Here is a 22,323-nt window from a genome sequence, read left to right on the forward strand (position 1 = left end):
GTCAGTTTGCATTTTTTGTTGTGGCTGATGACATAGGCCTTAGAGGCACAGTTAGTGTTTTGGAATTGATTTTAAGAATAATAAATCATTCCATTGATTTTTTTTTTCTTTTAATGTTCTTTTAAGGATATCCTTTTTAAGGTCAGTTGTGTAACCATTAATCAAGTTGTAAATTTTCTTTTTATCACCACAGTAGGAGGGTTAGGAGGAAGAAAAGCCCAGAGCACCAGGAGCTGCTGCTCTTCATCCTTCTAGCATGCCCCAGCCACCTGCCCTTCCTCACCTGCCACACTGGGTGCTCCACTACGAGGGGCTGTGACTGAAGGGTAAAGACGTGTTCATTCTCGGTTGTCCTAATCTTTTTGAATAATCTCCTTACTTTTGAAGACATCCAATTATCAGGAACAGGAAAGAGGTAAAATGGTTTTAGGATTTCTTTACAATGGAAAAGTCTAACTTTTAAATTAATTAGAAAAGTGAGTATAACTCACGTGCAGCTTGTGGAGGACTTAGATAAGTGTGGGCTCTGTAGCTCTGGGGTACATGTAGCACACAGTACCTGATGTGTTTGGTAGACACAGTTTGAAATCTTTCACAATTAATTGTCATTGGTTAAACACTGTAAATTTCCCATAAGAATCTGTAAGCTCATGTTCTGGTGTGCTTGGCTTGGGTAGCTCCACCCCTGGCTGTGACTGGTCAGTAGCAGGATGCCTGTTTTCCCACCTCACCCACCTGTGTGGTTCTCTTGCTTGGTTCTGAAAGCTGGCTCTGACGGTTTGTGAACCCTGATCAACAGCAACCAAGATTATTTTCTACCGTGCTTCTCCAGTCGGGTGCATGATAACTTAAGTTTTGTGAATGTTTACCTGCAAGGTGGTATTTGCTTTGTTTGAATTGATGTGCATTCTAATAGGAGTCAGAAGGCCAGCTGATGCTCTGTGCTTTGTACATCATAAGCCTTACTCAGCTTTAGTACAGTATGCTTGATTTTCAGGGCCCTCTCCACTTGACTATGGAAATTGCTATTTATAGTTTTAATGCTTAGCAGACTGGTTCTATGGTTAAGTGCACTTATTCTCATTGAATGAGCACAGAAGGAAACGACTAGGGGAGAAAGGACAAGAAACACCATCATGGGACACAACGATGTTTGAAGTTTTAGCCATGTTATTACTTCTGCTTCTTCCATTGTTGTGCTAAAGGTGATTATTATTATAGTGCGTTATTATAATGCAGTAAAGTAGTAGGCATACTTTACATTAATAACATGTAAATCTGTGGGTAGATTTCTTGAAAATTCAGTTTAGTTTTTGGTGAAATCTTTTTTTTTTTGTTTGAAACAGGGTTTCTCTGTGTAGCCCTGGCCTTCCTGGAACTTGCTTTGTAGACGAAAGCTGGCCTTGAACTCAGAAATCCACCTGCCTCTGCCTCCTGAGTGCTGGGATTAAAGGCATGCACCACTAGACCTGGCTTTTGGTGAATTCTTTAATTTACTTTATAGCTATGTTAACACACTGCTGGTGTGAACAAGGAAGGACATAGAGCTAACATTTGAAGATAGTTTAAGAAGTGTGTTTGGGGGCTGGAGAGATGGCTCAGTGATTAAGAGCACTGACTGCTCTTCCAGAGGTCCTGAGTTCAATTCCACAGTAACCACATGGTGGCTTCTGGTGTGTCTGAAGACAGCTACAGTGTACTCATAAACATTAAATAAATAAATAAATAAATAAATAAATCTTAAAAATACAAGAAGTGTGCTTGGTAAATTGTGATATGTATGTGTGCATGTAAGTATGCATATACGGAGACAAGGTGTGTGTGTGTGTGTGTGTGTGTGTGTGTGTGTGTGTGTGTCTTCCTAAGTAGAATAGGATGTCCTGAAGCTTGATGTGTAGTCCAGACTGGCTGCAAATTTGTGTTTTTCCTGTCCCAGCCTCTCAGGTCCTGGGGTTATTGATAAGCATCTCATATCACACCTTGATATTTTTAAACAATATTTGAGTATCATTGAAAACAGAAATTATAGTATTTTACTATAAGGCTTAATATAATTTATTTAGTATAAATAAGTCTATATTTTAGCTTTAAATTTGAACAAACTTTTGAGATTTTCTTTTCCTTTTTGAGTAGCTGTTAGATCTGCATGTCTTCTGACCTCCTTTAATCAAAAGGGTGGACCAGGTCAGGTTCTTACACATTGTCCGAGAATATTTACTTATCATGGTTGAGAATCAGAAATGAAGCATGCTACCAGTAGCAGTACCAGACTTTCTACTACCTAGTAGTAATATATGCAAATGTAGTTTGAATGACTCCAGACCATGCACAAACTAGCATCCCATCAAGAAACTAGAAGCCATTGCATGCTTACTATTGTGATCTTTACCTGTTGCCTTTGAAGGGTGTTTCCGCTTTCGAGTCCCTGAGTGGTGTGTATGGGTGTGAGAAACTGTAAGCTACTGAACACTGATACCTTTATACAGAGCTGGGGACTATTACTGGGAGGAGCTGTGATGCTGAAAGAAATTAAAGGGTATTTTGAGTCAGATTTTAATAATAGCATTCATACTCAATAAAATGCTCCATTTTCAAAGCATCTTCAGAATTGAAGTGATAATCATTGGTCCATTAAATCTGTGGGGGATTTTTAATTGAAAGGGAAATCCTTAATGGTATAATTGCTGCCTTTTTGTGATTCTATCCTTATTGTTGTAGCAGGGTCTCATATATCCCAGGCTAGCCTTGAACTTGGTGTATAGTGGAGGATGCTCTTGAGCTTCTGATACTTCTGCTCCCGCCTCCTGAGGGCTAGGATTACAGGTGTGCATGCAGTGCTGGAGACCAAACTCAGGCTTCATGAATGCTAGGCTCTGCCAACTGAGCTGTGGACTGGCCCCTTGTGACTATATTTTTAGAAAAATTAGTTACAAATGATAAATGTTAGTTAATCGTTCTGCCATACAGTATCAATGATGAGCTTTCATAAATTGGAAGAAAATTACAAATTAAACTAAAGGTTAGAAGCTGAATTACCATATGATTTGCAAATAACAGTTTTAGTGACAGACTAGTGTCTATAGAGACAGACTCTATAGCTGACTGCTGGATTTCTTTAAGCTCCCAAGAGGAAGACAGAATTGCCTGGCTTCTGGATTACCTTATATAGTAATTACTAGAAAACAAGAAAATATGGGTGCTTTCCTCAAATGTAAATGAGTGTGATGGTAACTGTTGGTTGTCAACTTGACTGTAACTGGAATGAACTGCAGTCTATGAGAGATTTTTTGCTTGGTTTGAAGTAGGTAAGTCCACTTTTGGTATGGACATCCATCTTTAATCTGGGCCAGTCCTTCTGCTGGAAGCCTGTATAAAGACATGGAGGAAAGAGGGTTTTGCTCTTTGCCTGCTTGCCCTTGCCTGGCTAGCATATCCATTCCTTCATTGGCCTTAGAGCCTACTATGTCTTTGGGACTCTAGCCTATACTGAAGACCATCTGAGACACCCAGCCTTGAGGCCTGAGCAATTACTGGATTTTTGGACTTTCTGTTCACAGCCAGCCATTGTTGCATTAGCTGGACTGCAGCCTATAAGTCATTCTAATAAATCCCCTTTGTGTGTGTGATTGTGTGTGTGTTTGTGTGTGTGTGTGGAGAGAGAGAGAGAGAGAGAGAGAGAGAGAGAGAGAGAGATTCTATAAATTCTCTTACTCTAGAGAACCCTAATAAAATGTTCCTACTTTGTCAGATAGTTCATTATGGTTTAGATATGAGTGTACCCATGGGATCATCTCTTGAATGTTGGTCTTTAGCTAATAGCAGTATTTTGAGAGGTTCTGGAAACTTTACAGAATGGAAGCTAATTGGGAGGTAGAGTCACTAAGTACATGTCTTTGAACTTTATATCTGGTCCACAATCCATTTTCCTCACTGTTTCCTGCCCACCCGGAGATGAACAAAGCGCTCCATATGTTCCCACTGCCGTGGTGTTTCTGCTTTGCTGGAGGCCTCAGTGCAGCGGAAACTCAGTGTAGCGAAGACTCAGTGCAGCAGAGAAAGCCAGTTGAAACTTGGAAATTGAGCTCAACCAAATCTTTCCAGCTTTAAATTGTTTTGTTTAGTATTTTTCTGATAATTGTGCAAATAGGCTTAACCCTAACTGCTAGTAACTCTGCCATATGGAGAGTCGGCATGTAACATTTCTTCAGTGACAGAATTCACCCAACACTCATTTTCCACCCTTTTATTTTTCTGATAAGTAGCGTTGGTTGTGGCCGTGTGTAGACAAGTGTGCCATGGGCACAGTGGTGAGTGGGACATAGTAATTGCCTTCACGAGGCTTGTAGTGTATCCATTGGAAACTTCCGACTGTTTCTCCCTCCTCCCACTTGTTCAGCACATGGGATGCTGCGTGTGGTGTTAATACAACCACTCCATTTTGATAAATACAGTGGAAAAGGAAAGTACCATTTGTCTTAAAAAATATGGCAGTTTTGCCATTTTTGCAGTGTTTAAGCAAGTTTTCTTCATTTCAGTGTGTCTCTAGATTTCTGTTAGATTCTTACCATTTGCCTTTATTACCTATTTTTCTTGTGTTTCTAGCTAGTTGCATAACTTAATTGGAAAGATGCTATCCTATAGTTCTAATTTAGAGATATTTTAATAAGCTCCTAGCTTCTCCACTTTTTTTTTTTTTGTAATTCATTAGTACATTTGATTTTTGCTACACGAAAAAAAAGCTGCTTTCCTTTAAGTTTTAGATATAAAATCAATCCTTTTCTAGGGGAAGGCCTTAGTGGGAGAACAAAAAGAAAGAAAATGAATTAGAGTACAGAGGCACAGGCAAGTGACACTGTGACTTCATCTGTGGGCTTGTTCACTTTCTTATTCTTATTAACTGTAGCATTGCATTTTATGAGCACATGTTATGTAGACTGATGTGTTGAGGTCAGAGGACAGCTTGCAGGAGTTGGTTCTGTTCTTCCATTGTAGCTCCATACAGACAGTGGAGTCACCTTGCTGGTCCTCACCATCAGTACCATTTCTCAGATACCCAGAGAGACAGGTAACACAAAACAAAGCGAAAAAGCAAGTGAAAAACTGGGTCACCTATCATTTGTGTTTTGAGTACTGACCCCGATGTCAGTGACCCGGAGTGAATTGTGGGCAGCTGCTCATCTGAAAAGTTGGTGGACTTTTGTATAAGCCTTGCAGGCAGAATTGCTTGGAGAATATATTGTTATTAATAATAATTATTACTATTTTGTAAAGTGTGAGGCGTGTGGAATGTTTGTGGGAATAGAATAATCTTTGCCCTGTCAGAACATGGTCTCTAAAACAAATTGTGTGAGAACTTTTAAAGAAATAAAGCCCAAATGTGTAAAGAATGATTTATACTTCTTCAGGAGGGCAGATTAAATTATTATAACTGGTAATGTCTTCCCAAAGTGTTTGTCTAAGAGTAGAACAACATCAGCTCACGGGGAGAAGGGCAAGCATGGAGAGGAGACATGGCCTTGTTAGCTCAGTTCAGCCCCTTGGAAAAGGCTTTCATTTGTATGCAGTCTAATTATACTGCAAAATAAAGGACTGAATCCATTAACAAGCCAGGGCCCTTTGTGTTGCCTGAATCCCTTTAGTTTCATGGCTGCATAGAAGCCTTATTCAGAGCATTCCTAGGCCTGCAGTATCTTTCCTGTCTGCGTGCCAGACCCTATTCATAGTGTTCTCACTTCAGGAAGTTCTCACAGTCATTTGGGGTGGTGTGGGGGGAGGGGCAAGATGGGGCGCTATGAGGATCTCTTTTCCCTTTTCTGTTTCCTGCTCTGTCCCTTAAAACAAAACCAAACTGCAGACAAAAAGCAAACTCAGGAAGGTAGCTCTAAAGGAGATTCTCAAATGACCCAGTGGATTGATAACTCCTGGAATATAACAGAAAATGTGTCTCCTTCTGGGCTCTATTCGTAAACACTCGGAGGTCAGATGAGAGTAGCAGGCATGGGAAGAATAGATGGCGATGTGCTCCAGAGGACTTATTTCTTCCAACTGCATGTACTTAAAGGACTGGCTTGTTTGTTTGTTTCCTTAGGTTGTGTTAGCAGTGAAGGTAGGGGAGGAGAAGCCAGGGACTCAGGCAAGCATCTTAAAGTCTGGATGAGAAGAAAAGGAGGTCAAAGATGGCGTCTTCCTCCTTGCAAAGTGTGACAGTAGATGTTATCCTAGGTCTGGTTTGGAATATGCCGTCTTTCAGCAGTGGGTGCAGAACTGTGCTCTGTGAAGTGGGGAGGAAGAGAATCATTTAGTTGTTTGAGAAGCTGCTGGCAGTGACTTCCCAGAGTTAATAAGTGATGCGTGTGTTCTGCATCCTCAAGACCAGTCTACCTAGCCATAGTTCTGGATGGTGATCCAGTGGAGCTTTGCTTTGCCTCCCTCCCTCCCTCCCTCCCTCCCTCCCTCCCTCCCTCCCTCCCTACCTCCCTCCCTCCCTCCCTCCCTCCCCTCCCTCCCTCCCTCCTCTCCTCCCTCCTTCCTTCCTCTCTTCCTCTTTCCCTCCCTCCTTCCCTCTTGTTGATTATGAACAGGTAGTCAACTTAGAATCTACTTTGAAATATAGTGTTTTCTCTAAATATCAGGGTAATTGGGTCAGTTTAAGTGTAAAGGTTTCTTATATTTTTTAAAAAAAGTGTGTGGGTGAGAGTGTGTGTTTATTTATATGCTCACGTGTTATCTGTGTGATGTGTGGAGGTGCCTGTGTGCCAGAGTGCACACGTGGAAGTCAGAGCATGACATTGGTCTTTGCCTTCTACCTTATTTGGGTAACTGTTTCTTTCTTGTTTCACTGTGGATAGACTATAAACTTCCTCAGACTCTCCTGGTTCTCCCCTCTGCCTGCTGTGGACTGCTGGTATATTAGTTACTTTCTTTTCTTAAGATTTTATTTGTGTGTATGGGTGCTTTGTCTGCATGTAGGTTTGTGCTCAGTGTGTGTGCCTGGTGTCCACAAAAGTCAGAAGTGTTTTGGACCCTGGATCTGGACCTAACTTCAGCTGTTAGTGGGTGAAATTGAACCCGGGTACTCTGGAAGAACAGCTGATGCTTTTGACCACTGAGCCATCTCTCCAGTCTCAGTTACTTTCCTATTGCTATGAGAACAGCCTGACTAGGGCAACATAAAAAATGAAGAGTTTATTTGTACATGTTCTCCATGTTATTATGGTGTGATATTTCCCTTCGAGATCATGTCCTGAGACAGAAATGGGCTGGGGACAAGATATAGCCCCCAAGGACCTACTCCTAGTGACCTACTTCCTTCAGGTAGGCCCTACCAACCAGAGTTTCCATAACATCCCAAAACCCTTTAGCAGGGGACCAGGTTCTTAACAGAGGAGTCTATGAGAGATACTGCATGTACCTTCATTTGGGTGCCCTAGCACGTAGTGGGACTTTAAGAGTCTCATGTGTCACGGTTCTCTTACAGCATCAATGACTGCAATTGCACACCGTAACCCAGGTTTTCAACTTCAATTGACCCTGCTAACGCATGCTGCGACTTGTACTGTGGTTGTTGACTTATCTTCTCACAAATTAGACTAATAGCAGTGTGGTTTATGGTTTTGGCTTTAAAAAGTTTAGGTTTTTTTTTTTTTTTTTTTTTTTTTTTGCTTGCAAGTTTAATTGGAAAACTTGGTAGATTTTAATGATTTCTTATGGAGAAGAAACCACAGTGCCTTTTGAACCTCAGGCTATTACTTTTTCTTCAGAACAACACTTTTGGAGGTGGCTTGGCTGGTTATTTCCTTGCTGTCACTTATTACAGATTCAGTAAAGACTGTGATTAAAGCATTTGTTACATGTGATTAGCTCTCTGCCTCCACCGCCTTGTCTACCACTGCAGCTGTCCTGAACTGCTGTTCTTCCATCTTGCCTTCTGCAGAGTGGGGAGTGTGCCCATTGTTCTTTGTCTTGGCGTCTGATCTCTTGGTTGTACTTGGGTTCTTGCTCAGCTGTTTCTGTCCTGCTGTGGAATCCCTTCAACCTTGTGGAACAGGCGTTCCCTGTCACCTATCTTGGCACGCTGGCAGACTGGATGGCTGTAAATGCTGGGGTGGAATAGTATGTGCACATGTCCACAGGTCTATTGTAGGAACCCTGTCTTCATGTCTGGTCACTCTGAAAGATATGGAGGATGGTGAGGTCGCACTTTAATTTTCTGAACTTCCTTACCTTAAATTAAAAAGACAAACAAACAAATAACCATAATGACATAAGTGTTATAAATGTGTTTGGGTGTCACCAAAGGCTTTTTGGTAAGAGGATGAATAGATGGCAGCTTGAACAGTGTTGAGAGGTGCAGTGCTTTGAGGAGTATGAATAGACTGAGAGGTGTTTAAGAAACTTAGCTTTGGATCCACAAAGGCAGGGCCTCCTGTCAGATGTATCAGGGTGGGGCTGATCAGCTGTTCTGTCAAAGGGTCATGGAAATCCTTGTTTGCCATTCATTTTGCTGTAAGGATAGCAATGGCATATGAGTGTACTCAATTCTCCGTATAAATGGGAAGAAAACATGTAGGTTTAAGTCAGTTTTACAGTATGTGACAGAAAGCATTGAGTTGCTGTGTCTCTTTAGGATACCTTCAGGACCACAGCAGGTTTCAGCAATTAACAGCTTTTGTTTTTGAGTTAGCTGCCTAGATGACAGCAATCTGAAATGACATATATGCTCATTTGAAGAAGTGTCTTCTAAAAGACAACGTTCTGCTAAACAGCTAATAACTCCCAAATGATTTTACTGTTGTCGTATGTATGATAAAGGTGTATTTCTTGTGAGTCTTGTGTATAATAATTGTGGAGTGGAGAGAGCTTTTATTGCATGGGATACCAGTGGAGCGAACACTCCCTGGCACATTACCTGTTGTCAAAGAGCTTCAGCGATCATACAGAGTTCAATCCCCAGGGAGCTAGGAAGGGTAATTCTGCCAAGTGCCCAGGTGAAGGGACCCTACAGTGTGGGTCATTTAGGATATTTGGTGGCAAGTAATGGAGCCCAAATCAAGCAAAGTTCAACAATAAGGAGCTTTATTATTTCAAAATGTGGAGAATTTAGAGGCTGGATCCAAAAGTGTGTGGTGCCGGCAGTAACTGAGAGAGGTCACTAGGTTTTAAGTTCCTGCCCAGATCTGCCATCCTGAGTGGAGCTTTGCTCTCAGCTGTGTCTCGGATTATAGTGGTTAGAGAAGGAGGGCTTCAGGAAGAAACTGCCATTCTTTTCTCCTTAGTGAAATCATTCCTAGAAACACACAGGGTTCACATGGTTCACTTTTAAAAAAATATTGTGTCATGTGGATGAATATTTGTAGGTATGTAGTACATCACATGTGTGCCTATTGGATCCTATGGAACATCATTTGGTTCATGGAATTTTAACATGGGTCTTCTGAAACAGCAAAAGTATGTTTAAGCAGCTCCTGGAAGGACTTTCATATGGTCCTTTTTAACCAGCTACTGTGATTAGTTTAAAAATCAGAACCCACTTGTTGGAGGGAGGGACAGGGTTGACTGACATTCTCCATATGGCTATATGTGGATGGTCAACAGAAGTGGGCTTTAATCAAGAAGGGGATTGTAGAATGAGCTGCCAGTAGCACCTGCCTTGCTCATTATGGTGTGAGTATGTGTGATGTAGGTGTTTGTCTCTGATGGCGATGAGATGCTCATGTCTGATGAGTGTAAGGATATGTAAGAAGGTGACTTGATTAGACAAGGGTGGCTTTAACCTGACCTTCAGATAGCTCAGCAGATACAGTGAATGAACTTATGTCATGTGCACGCTGCAGCAGTAGGCACCAGGTTGAGTACTACAGAAAAGACAAGGTCTGCATTCTTGCAAATGTATAATCTGTCATTAGTTACACACTTCTGAAGCAAAGATCTATGTGTAGCAAGCAGAGATTGAGCTTCCTGTCTAGGTGAGATAAAACTCAAACACAAGTTTAGTTTCCATTACATTTCTTAGTATTAGAAATTAGTACGTTACACTGACTTCACTTGATGTGCTTCTGTTTTTTTGTTTTTTTTTTTTTTTCTTTGAGATTCTGGAGAAGATGTGTTCTAATTTCTCGTTACCTCCCTGATGCAGGCCACACTGACATGTGTTCTACCCATCTGTACTTGGTGGCCTGTTTTCCCTCAGTGAAAAACCTTAAGGTTGGAACTTTACTTTTTTATCAAGCCTCTGAAGTACCCATGCCGAGTGTTGATTCCTAACACTGCAGTGGACTGTATTTATAGCTCTTCTTTTATCTGCATTCTTTAGTACAGCCACTCCCTCCCCCCACTGTTCTCAGTCAGCAGGGAAACATGGACTGCCTTGGAGTGCTGGCTTGCCTCAAGCTGCCCTGGTTCTCTTTCCTAGTTTACAGCTGTCAGCACTCACTGTATCTTGCATTTTAACCTTATAGACATACAGACTGTAAACAGATCAACGGAAATTACCATTCATGCATATTGCCTATTAGGCTCTGGGCCCTTATGGCGTTCATTAGTAGTTCCGAAGCAACGTTTTGTTTTTGTTTTTGTTTTTGTTTTTAATTTGTGTGTTTGTGATTTAAAAGAAGTATGTTCTATTGCTTCTCATTTATATAAAGTTTCAGGTTAGGGACATTTTTAGATAAATAACTATAGAGTTTTTATGAATGTAAAATGGCCTGTTCTCCAAGTGCTTGAAAAAAATACCAGTAGAAAAGTGATCTTGGTGTTCTTGGGAGTAGCATACACCCCCCCTTTCATAATAGTAATTTTCTCTCTTCAATCTGCATGAGAACATATAAAAGCAAACCATACTATACCCTGGGCATCCAGTCATTATTAACAATTTTAAAAAAGGAAATATAAAATTGAACATCTCGTTGATGACAGGTGAGCTGACATTTAGAGGATGGCGGAGTGGAGGTGAATGTGAACAGGACCACTGTGAGAGGTGAGGGGTCCCTTTGCCCTGAGCCCTGCAGTGTGAGCTCTTCCTCCTGTGGCCACCAGTGCTTGCCTTCCTCTCCTTCCTCCCTCGCCTGCGCTGTTTCTGCTGTTTCTTCCTCACCCATTGTCTTTCTTCCTTTGGTTTTTGGTGTAGTTCAGACATGAAATGCCATTTTCTTAAATAAATTTACAATGCATGCTACTGAGTGAACTATTTTCTTAAATAGACTTTCTTTCCTTCCTTCCTCCCTCCTTCCTGCCTTTCTTCCCCTCAGACTTTTGCCCATCTTTTTGAAAGTGTGTCTTCTCTTTAAGGACAAGCTCTGAATGCGGATTGACTTCTCTGCTGGTGACTCCAGTGGGGACGATGGTCAGGTTAGGTGCTTGTGGAATAGAGATTCTAGTTGAATACTGCCGTTCCCCACTCTTAGAAAATCAAAAAACGAAAACAAACAAAAAAAACAGTAAGTGTTTGACTCCTTTATGTTTGTGGGTCAAAATTATAATTCATGTAAAAATGTTCATTTGTGAGTACTTTGTGGAAAATATAGAACAGTCTCTGTGTTCATGGCTGTATTCTGAATTTTTTTTCTTTAGTTTAATGTGCAGAGTGTTTTGCCTGCATGTGTATATATGCACCACATGTGCTTGGTGTCTGCAGAAGTCAGAAAATGGTGTCAGATTCCCTGGAAATAGAATCACGGGTGGTTGTCAGTCACCATTTGAGTACTGAGAACTAAATATGGGTCCTCCACAGGAGTGACAAGTGCTCTTAGCCACTGAGCCATCTCCCCAAACTCAGATTTTAATTTTTTGAGACCATTTAATGTACTCCAGGCTTGCCTTGAACCTTGTATGGAGCTAAGGATGACCTGTAATTTCTGAGGCTCCTATGTGTACTTCCTGAGAATTATAGGTGTATGCTACCATGCCCTAGCCATAGTAGCTTTTAAAAAACAACAACAACAACAACAACAACAAAAACAAAAACAAAAAAACAAAAAAAATCAGTACCACTGAGCATAATTTCAGAAAGTGACATGGAGTCACTCCCAAGAATATTCTGAGTCTGTGGTGGTCTGTATCAGAGGCCATGCTGCCTATAGAGGAAAGAACATAGGTGGAAAGAATTGAGGCCTGAAAAAAATGTTTGGAAAAATAGATATTTTGAAACATTAAAAATTCTTCACTCATCTGTGCAATCATAACTGTTTTCTGTCTAAGTTAGGTTTTGCTTTCAGGGATTCTGCTGTGTTATAGCTGCAGTGTTTGGGCTTTATTCATAAACACAATAAATATGCAATAGATCAAGAACACATGGAGAGCTAGAGTTGGCTATGTCAGCTGTGGTCTGGTTTGCAATTTTGGCTTTTTTCTTTCTTTTTTTTTTTTTTTTTTCATGGAACTCTTAAACATGTTAAATGCTCATTTTAATTTCCAGATCTTGCTTTACAATGTAACCCCACTGACAAATTTACTTTCTTTCGGCTCTGGTTTGTTGGTTAAAATCGAGAACTAATAAAAAATGGCTAATTTTATAGTATAAAAATTAATCTTGTTCAGGCTTGGCGATGCTGTAGAGACTCTGTGGCTGGTATGTGAAGAATTCTGCTAAAGGTTGACTTTGATCATAAACACCATCTTGTCCTGCCCTTCCCTCCCTCTTTCACTTTGTGCACCTTCTGAGAGGTTAAAAACAGATAGCCAATGACTAATTCAACCTAGACCAAACAGGTGTGTGTGTTGGGCCATTTAATTTTATATTTTCAGTTGTCTTGCCCCTTGGCTTCCACACTTGACTACTTCAGCTTGAGTTAGAAATGGTGAATGTGCTCCCAGCACACTGAAGTTGGGCACTCTAAGGGGCTGGAATATAGTGGGCAATGCATATATAATACAGTACAATGTTTAATTTTTAAAAAAAGTTTGTATTATCTAAACTGGGATTGGAAAGAGAAGGAAGGCTGGGAATGTAGGAGCTGCCTCTTTAGACAGTGAGCAGTCTCCTGCTCCCGCCCCACGGAATTCCTTGGTTTTGTATGATATCTCGCTCTAAGTGCGTTATCAGCCTGCTGACAGCACTTCAGAAGTATCTTGCTGTATAGGTAACCCCTTTTAGTGAAAAATAGATTCATTTCTACATAATATATCCTGATCACAGTTTCTTTTCCTCTGCTTCCCCCAGTTCCTGCTCACCTTTTCCTACTCCCTTTCTGTCTCTTATTACAAAAGAACAGGCTTCTAAGAGATAACATATTCTAACAAAATAAAAGATTGAACAAAAACTGTCACATTGAAGTTGAACAGGACACCATCAGAAGGAAAAGAGCCCAAGAGAAGGCACAGGAATCAGAGATCCACTTATTTGCATGCTCAGGAATCTCATTTAAAAACAACAACAACAACAACAAACTACTGGAAGCCATAATATATACATCAGAGGATCTAGTGTAAACCTGTGTGCTTCAGTCTCTGTGAGTTCATATTAGCCTTGCTCATGTTGATTTACAGGGCTTTATTTCCTTGGTGTGCTCCATCCCCTCTGGCTCTTAGACTATTTCTGCTTCCTCTTCTGTGGGATTCCTTGAACTCTGAGGGGAGGAATTTGACGGATGCACCATTTAGGACTTAGTGTTCCAAGGTCTCTCTCTGCATAACGTCTGGCCGTGAGTCTCTGTTCTTGCTCTCGTCTGCCGCAGGATGAAGCCTCTCTGGTGATGGCAGAATGTGATTAGGAGTCGTTTCTCACTACTCCCCCACCCTCCTCTTTAGACCAGCAGTATTTGCTTTTACCCTAGGTCCCTTGGCTATCTAGTCTGATTCGTGGTCACTGGAGCTATAATCTATAGAACCACAGAGGGTAGGTATACAATAAGGAACTAGAGGGAACAGATGGATCTCATTAGGGAAGGGAAATAGAATAGATAATTATTCATGTATGGGAGTGGGGCTGGAATGGGAAGATCAAGTGGGTAGAGAGGATTGCTGGCAGGAATATGGGAAGAGACAGATAAAATTAAGGGGTATTTGAGGGATAGTATAGAAGCCTAACATAGTAGAAACTTCCTAAAATGTGTGTGTGTGTGTGTGTGTGTGTGTGTATGAAGGCTATCTAAACGAAATCACTAAATAATGGGGGAGACAATGTCCCAGTTGACCATCTCTTGTCCTCAGAGGAAGCTTCCAGTACTGGGATTGGGTTACATCCAACTGGTTGTTTACCAAAGAGATCCCGTGGGAACGCAAACAACCCACGCTGAGGCTAAGACTATAGATTGCTCTCCATAAACTGATATTGAGGCCCTATTGCTGAAAGCAACATCTATACAACTCAGTGAACTTGGAGAATTGGAGCTGGTGCCTATGTCGAGCCTTCATCCCTACCTTCTAGAGCCTTTGGTGCAGGGAGGTACTCTGCAGGCACCAAAGGAAAATATAAACACCAACCCAGCCACCAACACCTTGATCTACAATGGTTTCTGCCTGAAAATATGCCAGGGCAATGGTGGCACAAAGATTGTGGGAGTAACTCATCAGTAACTAATCTGCTCAAGGCCCACTCCATAAGCTGGAGCCCTCCTGACACAGCTTATGCCGTGAGCGGATGGTGTTTGGGGCCAGGTTGAAATGGTTTTGACTCGTGTGTTCACCACGTGTGTTCTGTTTTCCCTTTCCAAGCTTCAGCTTCCTCCTCAGAGAATGTGTGCTTTCCATCAGTGCGTCAGTGGCTAGACACAAGGCTCCTCCTATGTCTTCTGTTTTTCTTTTATTTCTACTTTCTTCCAACTGTGTATTTTATTATTATTATTTTAATCTTTTACGTTGTAAACTAGATAACAGTTTAATTTTGTTGGGATTTCAGAGTTTGTAGGTAAATATCAAACAAATTTTATGCACAGCTGGATTTTGTCTCAGCTTAATGTGCCTCAGACTTGCAAGAAAAGATAAAAATTGCCATGAGGGGCTTTGAGTTTACATCTCATTGGCACTATTAACAAGGTGAGGCCTGCAGATATGCATGCCAAATGTGTCTGTTATGGTGGAGAAAACTAGGCCCTGAGTTTGATCCCCAGGACCCATTTTAAAACAGCCAGGCTTGTAATCCTATTGGCAAGGTAAGATTACCTTGCCTCTATCTGCAAGGTAGAAGCAGGCAGATCTCTGGGGCAAGCTGCTCAGCAAATCTGTCTACATGGCAAGTTCCAGGCTAGTGAGAGACTTGAGCCCCCAAAATAAGTTTGAGGGCACAATACAAACACAGAAGCAACACAGTGTGTTTGCCTAAGTATGTTAAAAGTGATTTATTGAGGAAAGGAGATGAGCAGTTCTTTTAAGGTTAAATAGAAGCAGCCCACAGAATTGCTCTGGAATGTTGTGGGCATCTCTGGGTTTCCTAGTTTCTCCTGTCCCTCAACAGGGATTTGGACAGAGCACATGAATAGTGACCTAAGAGGAGGTATTTTTTTCTGAGGGATAAAAGTACTTGGGGTGGAAGTGGCCAGACCCTGAGAAAGATCAAAGCTCAATGCACTGGGCCCAGAGAGTTGTCAGTGTGTTGATGTATCCTTTACACAGCACATACCTTCACTTGTGTATGGCTGGCTTCTCTCCCATGTGTTATGACTCCTACCTGTACCTTATGCTAGGGTGGGGGGCTCCAGACTGTTTTTTTGTCATTGCTTTCTTATTAAAACAAGATTTAAAGAGTAAGATTAAGGTAGGTCTCTCTCAATATCTCTCAATCAATCTCTCTCTCTCTCTCTCTCTCTCTCTCTCTCTCTCTCTCTCCCTCCCTCCCTCCCTCTGTTTTGAGACAGTGTTACTCTGTGTAGGTCTGGTTGTCCTGGAACTTAGTCTATAGCCCAGCCTGGTCTTGAACTTAGAGATCAATCAGCCTGCCCCTACCTCCCCAGTGCTGGGACCAAAGGTATGCACCACTGCCCGGCAGATTAACTTGTATTTTAAATGCTCAGAACTTGTGGGTATTTAACTTGTATTTAACAAAATTATAAAGTTATTTATCAGCACTGATTGACCCTAGATATTTCTGTATTCAGCTTGTTTCTGTAGCTCTTAAGAGCAAGCAAACAAACTTAAAATGCTCACTAGGTATTATTCTAGAAACCATTTCTGTTTCTGTGATGTCCTGTGCTTTCACGGAGGTTTACATTTAGAGTTTTAGTTTTAAAAATTAAAACACTTTTTAAATTTTATGAGTTTGAGTCTTTTGAATACCTGTTATACATTTATAGTCTCCTTTAAAGTAGTGACGGTATATTTTTACTATAATAGTTGTGATAGAGGAGGAGGTGGGAAAGAGTGCTTTTACCCCGGACAGATGACTTATAAAGTAAACTATCTAAAACAGTTACTTTAAAAAAAATTACCACTTTGCAACTAAATCCACAAAATCTAGCCCAGTGATTCATGTATCTGGTTAAAATTTTCCTTCAGAAAATTTCCAAGTATAGACTTCTTTACTCGCTTAAAAAAATTGATTTATGGGACTGGAGAAATAGCTTTGAGGTTAATAGAACTGGTTGCTCTTCCGGACTGCTCTGGTTTAATTCCCAGCACCCACATGGCAGCTCACAGCTGTCTGTAACTTCACTTCAGGGTGCCTGGCAAAACAACAATGCACATAAAGAAAATGCACTTTTAAAGGATTAATTTTATTAATTATGGTGTGTGTGTGTGCACTCGCACATGCATCTGTCTGTCTGTCTGTCTGTCTTGGTGTGCATGTGAATGCAGGTGCTTCTCGAGGATAGAGGCATCAGATCCCTGTTGACCTAGAGTTACAGGTGGCGGCAAGGAGCCTGATATCCTCTGCAGGCCAGATGCTGCCTCTCTGTCTCTGGAAGACATAACGACTTCTCCAGACTCCCTTTACTCCACTTTTGATCCCAAGCAGTTGAAACTGTTCAGTGTAACAACCTGCCTCTTCACTGTTTTGAACATTCTTTTCTCTACATAAGTCATCTTCTGAGATAATTACAGTGTTAAAGACCCATCCCTGTGCTCTTTGATTTCTCCTGGAATTTGAGGAGAACTAGGTGCCACCTACAAGTGGGAGATCGCCACTCACTTTTCCTGTGGGTTACTGGCCTTTAGCTATTTAGTCAGCGTTGTACGTCTCACGCAGGAAGTGAGTGTCCCATTCAGCCTCTTAGCAGACTGGACTGACTCACTGGTGGACCAAAGCCCCAGCCTACTTTACCATTTCCTCCAGGTCCCTTCTCAGTGGTGCTTTCTTAGCCCTCTCCTAAGGAGGAGTTTCTTAATTTTCAGAGTCAGTCATTCCACACAATTCTGACAATGATGGTTGTACCTCCACCTTAGCATGTGTGGGCTCGTCTGTCATGTTGATGCCATCACATTTTAGATTCTTGGTCATTTCCTTTTTCCATATTGCTGCCAAAGCTCTCTTCTCTTCTCTTCTCTTCTCTTCTCTTCTCTTCTCTTCTCTTCTCTTCTCTTTTTTTCTTTCTTTCTCTTTCTTTCTTTCTTTCTTTCTTTCTTTCTTTCTTTCTTTCTTTCTTTCTTTCTTCCTTCCTTCCTTCCTTCCTTCCTTCCTTCCTTCCTTCCTTCCTCTTTCAAATATTTTTCTTTATTCTCTCTCTCTTTTTTTTTTTTTTTTTTTTAAAGACACGGTCTCACTATGTAGCCTTGATTAGGTTGGAACTCAATAAGTAGACCAGGCTGGCCTTGAACTCAAATAGCTTCTCCTGCCTCTGACTCCAGAGTGCTGGAATTGCCCTCAATCCCAGCCAACTCTGTCCAGTTTTCTTGAAGATCACCTCTGATATCCCTCTCCACTGCATGAAGTATTGGTCTCCAAGAAAGATCCTTTGTGACACTATTCACTGGGGGAGATGTGCACAGATGTCTCCTCACCTCAGGTAGGAAACTGATGAAAGACCAAAGTAAAGTTGCTGCCAAAGTTCAACTTGGTGAACAAACAAGTTTTATTGTGGTTCTTTATAGAAATATGGATGAAGGGTTATTTATAGGAGCAAAAGTGACTCAAAGACAGCTATATCACCAAAAGCCTACCCAGTATGGATGGCAGCTATCAAAGCTAGACACTTAGAACACATTGCACAGCGTGCACACAGCCCTACAGGTTGGGTGGTATCCTCTCCAGGTAGCTTAGTGTGTCTGAGCCTCTTTCTGGAAGCTCATTGGGCCTTTGTTCTTGCAGGGAGTAGTCTAGCCTGAGGGCCTCCTCGTAGTCTTTACTGCCTGTTTATTCTTGGACAGTTTCAGGGACTTCTTGAGGCCTTTGAGTTTACTTCAAAAGCTTAAGGAGCTTCCCAGCAGGATGGAATAGTTTCCTTTAGAATATCCTGTGTCTTACAGACCTTCCCTCCAATACCACAACAAAAATACAGATTCATCTGGATATAGGAAGAAACAAATAAGATCTGCAGTTATCCTGAAGAACTGCTTTTAAATAATTTCATGTGTGTGTTGGCATTGGTAACTTTGGTGAGTCTACGACTCATGGTATCTTGATATATCTTGAAATAACACTGGGGAAGAGTGAGAGGAGAGGTAGTGGCAGTAGCCCTCTATTGTCTTTTGTTTCTTAGCACTTTGCAGACAGCTTTATATGCCTGCCAAAGTCTATTTCTAGGGGATGCCAGTTAGTTTTTGTTAAGCAAGTGGGAAAGTTATGTAGAATTGCTGACACCAATACAAGATGAGTAGGAAGTAGAAGGAAGGAAGAACGTGCAGGGGAGTGAGAACTGTGCCTGCACATCTTAGGAGTTGCAGGTGGGTATGAGGTCAGTGTGAGATCCCTTTGGCGCTGTGGTTGAGGAGAACTTCCCGTGGTTTCCACTGCTTGCCTGTATTGGATGGGCGTTTACTGGGAGAAATGCTCCCAGCTTGTCTAGGAACCTCCTTCCCACAAGGATGAGAAATGATTTACCTTTCTTGGGGTTGGATAAAGATTCTGGGCCATATAATTAGGTCCTTCCCACAGAGCCGCATGCTGCCTCGTCCACTCAGGCTCTAAGCTATGAGGGGCAGATGTTGGCAGGAGGTCTCAGCAGGCTGAGCAGATAAATGACAAACACTGGGAAAAATAATAAGCTACGACACTCCGACTGAGCTCGGCCACTTTTCAACTTAGCTTTTATAAAATAAATAAGATTTTAGAAGTCTTATTCTTCTATTTAAATTTCCCATTTTTCTTTGACTGGTTTGGATTTGGGTAGGGCAATAGGGCCACTAAGTATTGAATCTCTTAGTTTAACCCGAAGAAGCTCTTACCTCTGAATCAAACTACTGAAGCCCTACTTCTTAAGACTATACAATTAGATTTTTGTTTTATTTTTTCCTTTTGGAAACAGGATCCTAAGCTGTTCTTCTTGAACTTGTGATTCTCCTGCACCAGCTTTCTAAGATGGCACACACTTGGGATTGCAGGGTGAGATTTGCATGCGTGTATGTGAGTATAGCAAATGAAAACGTGCCTGGGCTTGAGGTTGGGCATTGGTTTCTAGAACTGTAAATCAAACCAAATGAAACAAAAGCTCATTTTTAATATAAACTTGGTATCAGACTCTGAATTATACTATTACAGCATCAAAGATCATGCAAATGAAGAAATACCAGATCAATAAAATTAATTTTCCAAAAGAAATGGCAAAAGTATAAGTAATATGTTTTATTAGAACATGGAAACCTGAAACCACAGTTCCTACTGACGCTTGAGCAAGCCTTACAACCTGCAAGAATTACTACTGTATAGACCAGGAAGAAGAGCATTATTGGCAGTGCTTTGTTGGTTCGTACCTTTCCTTGTATGTGAAAAGACAGCACACATATGGCAGCAGCCAGTTCTGTTCTTACGAGATTTAGATGGACTGGTTAATGGCTTAAAGCATGACACGGGTGGCATAGGTATGAAATCTGCAGCAATGACTCACAAGAATGATCATGGCTAGAGTTTTAGATATCAGGGGTTGAATTGCCCCCCCCCCCATTTGTATTTTGATTACATTTCTGAATAGGTAAGTAGGTTAACAGCAGAAATTATCTTTCTCTACCCTGTTTAGTTTAATGGAACACATAGCAAAACAATAACAACACCCTCACCCTCCCTACTTAAGGAAGTAGCCTCTTCCACATATGCTGCCTCAGCCATAAAAGAGTGGATATGAGACTTGAGTTATCTATCGTAAGCTCTTAGGAGAAGTATGAAAAATCCACAAGTGCCAGTATATCTGGGAAAAGTTTTTTTTTTCCCCCCCAAGAGTCCCTGTTTTGTACATTTGATTTTATTTTTTTTCCTTTTTTGTAATTTTAATTTTTTATTCACTTTGCATCCTAATGACAGTTCCCTCCCTCCTCTTTTCCCAGTTCCACCCTTACAGACCCTTCCCCCTATTGCCCCCACTGCTTGGGTACCACCCCACCCTGGGGCATCTAGTCTCAGCAGACCTAGGCACATCCTTTCCCACTGAGGCCCAACCAGGCATCCAAGTAGTGGGGAAGGGGATCCAATTGGGAGGAAACAGAGACTGAGATAGCCTGTGCCCCACTTCTTAAGGGACCCACATATAGACCAAGGTGCACATTTGCTACAAATGTGTAGGGGGTCTTTAGGTCCAGCTCCTGCATGCTCCCCCTAGGTTAGTTGACACTGTGGATTTTCTTGTGGTGTCCTTGACCCCTCAGACTTGCTCACTTCTATCCCTCACTCTTCCACAATACTCCTTGGGCTCTGGTTGATGTGTGGGTCTGGGTCTCTGCATCTACTTCCATCCCCTGCTGGATGAAGCTTCTCAAGAGACAGTTATGCTAGGTCCCTGTCTGCAAGCATAGCAGGTATCACTAATAGTGTCAGGGGCTGGTTCTTTCTCATGGCATGGGTCTCAAGTTGGGGCAGTCATTGGATGGTTGTTACCTCATACTCCTTCATCTTCATCCCTGCACATTTTGTAGGAAAGACAAATTTTGGGTTAAAGGTTTTGCCGGTGGATTGATAGCCCCCTCTGTCCTCTGGAAGTCCTGCCTGGCTACATGGGGTAGCCACTTCAGTCTATATAACCCCCTCTGATAGGAATCTAAGCTAGAGTCACTCCCATATACTACTTCTATCCTTTCCCATCCCAGGCCTTCAGTTAGTCACCAGAGATGCCCTCTCTACCCAGGCCAATTTCCATTCTCACTCCCAGCCTTCTCTCTCCCCCTTTCCCCACACCAGATCACCATTCCCCTTCTCCTCCCCACCTCCTCTCCTACCCAGGTTCCTCCCTCCCTCTATCTCCAATGACTATTTAGTTTCCCCTTCTAAGTGAGATTCACCCATCCTCCTTTGGGGCTTCTTTATAATCTAGTTTCTTTGGGTCTGTGGATTGTAGCATGGTTGTTCTGCATGTAATGGCTAGTGTCCACTTATGTACCATACATGTCTTTCTGGCTCTAGGATGATAGTCTCAACTTCTATCTATTTGCCTGCAAAATCCATGATGTATTTGTTTTTAATAGCCGGATAGTATTCTATTGTGTAGGTGTACCACATTTTCTTTATTTGTTTTTCAGTTGAGGGACATCTAGGTTGTTTCTAGTTTCTGGCTATTATGAGTAAAGCTGCTATGAACATAGTTGAGCAAGTGTCCCTGTGATATAGTGAGGCATCTTTTGTGTATATGTCCAGGAGTGGTATAGCTGGGTCTTGAGGTAGAATTATTCCCAGTTTTCTGAGCAACCATCAAATTTCCAAAGTGGTTGTACAAGTTTGCACTTGCACCAGCGATGGAGGTGTGTTCCCTATGCTCCACATCCTCACCGGCATGTGCTAGCTCTTGAGCTTTTGGTCTTAGCCTTTCCCAGGTGTAAGATGGAATTTTTGGATCCTTTTGGTTTGTGTGTTCCTGATGACTAAGGATGTTGAACATACTTTTAAGTGCTTCTCAGAAATCTGGGATTCCTCTGTTGAGAATTTTGTTTAGCACTGTATCCCATTTATTAATTGGGTTATTTGGATTGTGAAGATCTTTTCCCGATCTGTAGGCTGCCCTTTTATTCTATTGACAGTGTCCTTTGCCTTACAGAAACTTTTCAGTTTCATCAATTGTTGATCTTAGAGCTGAGCCATTGGTGTTATGGTCAGGAAATTGGCTCCTATGCCAATGAGTTCACAGGTATTCTTCCCACTTTTTCTACTATGAGATTTAGTGTGTCTGGTTTGATGTTGAGGTCCTTGATCCACTTGGACTTGAATTTAGTACAGGGTGATAAATATGGATCTATTTGAATTCTCCTACATGTAGACATCTAGTTAGACCAGCACCATTTGTTGAGGATGCTTTCTTTTTTTTTTCAATTATTTGGATT

At 41.6% G+C, this 22,323-nt stretch overlaps 1 protein-coding gene across 1 annotated transcript in view; it reads left to right on the forward strand.

Moving 5' to 3' along the window:
• Window positions 1-22,323, forward strand: part of Phlpp1 (PH domain and leucine rich repeat protein phosphatase 1) — a 222,377-nt gene that overhangs the window by 22,334 nt on the left and 177,720 nt on the right. The window lies entirely within an intron of this gene.

Source organism: Mus musculus, chromosome 1 (assembly GCF_000001635.26).
Source record: "Mus musculus strain C57BL/6J chromosome 1, GRCm38.p6 C57BL/6J".
Taxonomy (NCBI): Eukaryota; Metazoa; Chordata; class Mammalia; order Rodentia; family Muridae; genus Mus; species Mus musculus.